Here is a 5690-nt window from a genome sequence, read left to right as displayed (position 1 = left end):
TAATACTACCGTCGTTCTAAGCAAAATAATATGCATAAAGGATAAACATCCCATGCAATCAAAATATGTGACATGATGTGGCCATCATCATCTTGTGCTTTTGATCTCCATCTCCAAAGCATTGTCATGATCTCCATTGTCACCGGCTCGACACCTTGATCTCCATTGTCACCGGCTCGACACCTTGATCTCCATCGTAGCGTCGTGGTCGTCTCGCCAACTATTTCTTCTACAACTATTGCTAACGCATAGTGATAAAGTAAAGCAATTACATGGCGTTCGCATTTCATACAATAAAGAGACAACCATAAGGCTCCTTCCGGTTGTCAGATATCTTACAAAACATGATCATCTCATACAATAACGTTTATCATGTGATGTCTTGACCATATCACATCACAACATGCCCTGCAAAAACAAGTTAGACTACCTCTACTTTGTTGTTGCAAGTTTTACGTGGCTGCTACGGGCTTCTAGAAGAACCGTTCTTACCTACGCATAAAACCACAATGGTGTTTCATCAAGTTTGCTGTTTTAAACTTCTTCAAGGACCGGCCGCAGTCAAATTCGATTCAACTAAAGTAGGAGAAACAGACACCCGCCAACCACCTTTATGCAAAACTAGTTGCATGTTAGTCAGTGGAACCGGTCTCATGTGCGTGGACATGTAAGGTTGGTCTGGGCTGCTTCATCCCACAATACCGCTGAATCAAAATAAGACGTTGGCAGTAAGTAGTATGACTATCACCACCCACAACTCTTTGTGTTCTACTCATGCATATCATCTACGCATAGATCTGGCTCGGATGCCACTATTAGGAAACGTTGCATGGAAAAACAAAAAAATTCAACGCACACACAATGATCTATCCATGGAGATGCATAGCAATGAGAGGGAGAGTGGGTCTATGTACCCTCGTAGACCGAAAGCAGAAGCGTTTGACAACGCGGTTGATGTAGTCGAACTTTCTTCGCGCTCCACCGATCGAGTACCGAACGTACGGCACCTCCGAGTTCAGCACACATTCAGCTCGGTGATGTCCCTCGCCATCTTGATCCAGCAAGACTCCAAGGTAGTATATGAGTTCCGTCAGCATGACGACATGGTGACGGTGATGGTGAAGTGATCCTCGCAGGGCTTCACCTAAGCACTGCAAAAATATGACCGAGGGTGTAAACTGTGAAGGGGGGCGCCGCACACGGCTACACAATTGTCTGGTCTGTGCTATGTGCCCCCTCCTCATATATATATATATAGGTGGGAGGGAGGTGTTGGGGAACGTATCATGCAATTTCAAAAAAATTCGTACAATCACGCAAGATCTATCTAGGAGATGCATAGCAACGAGAGGGGAAGAGTGTGTCTATGTACCCTCGTAGACCGAAAGCGGAAGCGTTTGACAACGCGGTTGATGTAGTCGAACTTCTTCTCGTTCTGACTGATCAAGCACCGAACGTACGACACCTCTGAGTTCTGCACACATTCAGCTCGATGATGTCCCTCGAACTCTTGATCCATAAAAGTGTCGAGGGAGAGTTTCGTCAGCACGACGGCGTGGTGACGGTGATGATAAAGTGATCCGCGCAGGGCTTCGCCTAAGAACTACGAAGATATGACTGATGACCCACAAGTATAGGGGATCTATCGTAGTCCTTTCGATAAGTAAGAGTGTCGAACCCAACGAGGAGCAGAAGGAAATTATAAGTGGTTTTCAGCAAGGTATTCTCTGCAAGCACTGAAATTATAGGTAACAGATAGTTTTGTGATAAGATAATTTGTAACGAGCAACAAGTAACAAAAGTAAATAAAGTGCAGCAAGGTGGCCTAATCCTTTTTGTAGCTAAGGACAAGCCTGGACAAACTCTTATATGATGTAAAGCGCTCCCGAGGACACATGGGAATATCATCAAGCTAGTTTTCATCATGTTCATATGATTCGCGTTCAATACTTTGATAATTTGGTATGTGGGTGGACCGGTGCTTAGGTACTGTCCTTACTTGGACAAGCATCCCACTTATGATTAACCTCTATTTCAAGCATCCGCAACTACAACAAAAGTATTAAGGTAAACCTAACCATAACATGAAACATATGGATCCAAATCAGCCCCTTACGAAGCAACACATAAACTAGGGTTTAAGCTTCTGTCACTCTAGCAACCCATCATCTACTTATTACTTCCCAATGCCTTCCTCTAGGCCCAAATAATGGTGAAGTGTCATGTAGTCAACGTTCACATAACACCACTAGAGGAGAGACAACATACATCTCATCAAAATATCGAACGAATACCAAATTCACATGACTACTAATAGCAGGACTTCTCCCATGTCCTCAGGAACAAACGTAACTACTCACAAACCATATTCATGTTCATTTCAGAGGGGTATTAATATGCATATAGGATCTGAACGTATGATCTTCCACCAAATAAACCAACTAGCATCAACTACAAGGAGTAATTAACACTACTAGCAACCCACAGGTACCAATCCCGGGCTTAGAGACAAGAATTGGATACAAGAGATGAACTAGGGTTTTGAGAGGAGATGGTGATGGTGAAGATGTTGATGGAGATTTCCCTCTCCCGATGAGAGGAGCGTTGGTGCTGACGATGATTTCCCCCTCTCGGAGGGAAGTTTCCCCGGCAAAACAGCTCCGCCAGAGCCCTAGATTGGTTCCGCCAAGGTTCCGCCTCGTGGTGGCGGAGTCTCGTCCGGAAAGATGACTTATGATTTTTTCCTAATCGAAAGACTCCATATAGCAGAAGATGGCCATCGGAGGGCCACCAGGGGGGCCATGAGGTAGGGGGCGCGCCCCCACCCTCGTGGGCAGGGTGTGCCCCCCTGGTGAACTTCTTGTGCTCAGTATTTTTTATATATTCTGAAAACGCCTTCCGTGAAGTTTCAGGACTTTTGGAGCTGTGCAGAATAGGTCTCTAATATTTGCTCCTTTTCCAGCCAGAATCCCAGCTGTCGGCATTCTCCTCTTTATGTAAACCTTGTAAAATAAGAGAGAATAGGCATACGTATTGTGACATAATGTGTAATAACAACCCACAATGCAATAAATATCGATATAAAAGCATGATGCAAAATGCACGTATCAACTCCCCCAAGCTTAGACCTCGCTTTTCCTCAAGCGAAAACCGAAATCAAAAAACATTTCCACATGTTTAGAGATAGAGGTGTCGATAAAAATAAAATACGGACATGAGGGCATCATGAGCATTCTTAGAACAGCAACTTATATAATTCTTGTCATATGATCTCTTATGCTAGAGTAACAACTCAATCACAATTTCCAGTATGAATCATGAACTTCATTTAAAACTAACAAACTATAATCTCAGTCATTGAAGCAATTGCAATTTTTCATAACATAGGAAAGAGTCAATATAAGAGCTTTTCAGCAAGTCCACATACTCAACTATCATTTAGTCTTTCACCATTGCTAACACTCACGCAATACTTATGGGTATGGAGTTTTAATAGGACACAGAGAAATATAGGGGCTTATAGTTTTGCCTCCCAACGTTTTACCTCAAGAGTAATGTCAACAATAATAGTTCATGAAAACTCACATCCAATTAGCCATATATACCAGGATCCTTCCAACATGTTGTGATTGCCAAAAGATAAAATGTAAAAAGGAAGGGTGAAGATCACCATGACTCTTATGTAAGGTAGGAGATAAAGGTAAAAGATAGGCCCTTCGTAGAGGGAAGCAGAGGTTGTCATGCGCTTTTATGGTTGGATGCACAAAATCTTAATGCGAAAGAACGTCACTTTATATTGCCACTTGTGATATGGACCTTTAATATGCAGTCTGTCGCTTTTATTTCTTCCATATCACACGATCGTATAAAGCTTATTTCCTCCACACCAATTAATCATACATATTTAGAGAGCAATTTTATTGCTTGCACCGATGACAACTTACTTGAAGGATCTTACTCAATCCATAGGTAGATATGGTGGACTTTCATGGCAAAACCGGTTTAAGGGTGTTTGGAAGCACAAGTAGTATCTCTACTTGGTGCAAAGGATTTGGCTAGCATGAGGGGGAAGGGCAAGCTCAATCATGTTGGATGGTCCAAGACAATATGATTTATCTCAGATGTAAGAAAACATAACCCATTACGTTGTCTTCCTTGTCCAACATCAATTCTTTAGCATGTCATATTTTAATGAGTGCTCACAATCATAAAAGATGTCCAAGATAGTATATTTATATGTGAAGACCTCTCTTTCTTTATTACTTCCAATTAATTTCAACGATGACCAAAACTATGTTTGTCAACTCTCAACAACTTTTATTCATCATACTTTTTTCTATGTGAGCTCATTACTCTCCATAAGATCCATATGATCTCTTTATTTCTTTTTATTTCTTTCTCTTTTCTTTTATTCACTCAAGATCATGGCAAAATAATCAAGCCCTTGACTCAACACTAATCTTTATTATATATAGCTCACGGACTCGATTACATAGAAGGATCATAAAGCAAAACTCACAACTGGATCATACTAAAAACTTTTATTCTACTAGATCAAAATATTATCAAAGGGATCGAACTAAGAAAAACGGTAAAGATAAAAGTGATGGTGATACGATACCGGGGCACTCCCCCAAGCTTGGCAGTTGCCAAGGGGAGTGCCCATACCCGATGCTTAGTTCTTCTTTGTTGGTGAAGAAGGTGATGGTTTTGTTGATGGTGCAGGTTTCTTCCTTAATTTACGCTTGAGGATCCCTTAGGTCATCGATCTCCTGCTCCAGGCTCAGTATCTTTTTGCATAGTTCCTACTTGTTTTCCAGCAAGAGGCGAAAAGGGATAAACTCGATCTTAGGTTTCTTTACTCTATCCGGGAGGCTTGACTTTTTGAACTCCACATGCATGTCCCCAGGTTGAGGTAATGGGACTTCTTCTTCTTTTGAGCTCGTCTCCTCCCTTCCCTTGGGTTCATAGTCCTCTTCTTCTTCCGTAGTCCAACCACAATGCTCCACATCCCCATAGACCTTAGGATCTGCAAGGTAATCAGTCACATAGCTTTCTCCTTCTGAATCCTGGGACGACATGTTGCTCTAATCTGCAGTAGGACAGCTCGAAACAAAGACAAGAGATATTTGCATGATACAGGAGTCAAAACCTTCGGGGGATTAAATAATGAATTTTTACAGACCAAAATACGTAACATGTAAGAAAACGGAGTCCGTAGAGCACACGAGGTGCCCACGAGGTAGGGGGCGCGCCCAGGGGGGTAGGGTGCGCCCTCCACCCTCGTGGAGCCCTCGTGTCCTTCCCGGACTGCTTCTTATTTTTCTATTTTTCTAAATATTCCAAAACGGAAGAAAATTGCCATTAGAACTGTTTTTGGAGTCGGTTTACTTACCGTACCACATACCTATTCCTTTTCAGAGTCTGAAACGTTCCAGAAAGTGTCCCTTATGTATTCCTCCGGGGTTACGGTTTCAATAACATTGGTTTCAACATTTATAGGATTACCTGAGATATAATGTTTAATTCTTTGACCGTTCACCACCTTCGAATTTGTGCCTTCTAAGTTGTTGATTTTTATGGCACCGGAATGATAGACCTCCTCCAAATTAGTCAGAGGCCGAGAAATTTTGGAGAAGTCCTTAATGAACCTCCTATAAAACCCGGCATGACCAAGGAAACTTCTTATA

The sequence above is a fragment of the Triticum urartu genome, chromosome 3A (assembly GCF_056163025.1).
Source record: "Triticum urartu cultivar PI428250 chromosome 3A, HENAU_Tu73, whole genome shotgun sequence".
Classification (NCBI taxonomy): domain Eukaryota; kingdom Viridiplantae; phylum Streptophyta; class Magnoliopsida; order Poales; family Poaceae; genus Triticum; species Triticum urartu.
This window is presented reverse-complemented; position numbering follows the sequence as displayed.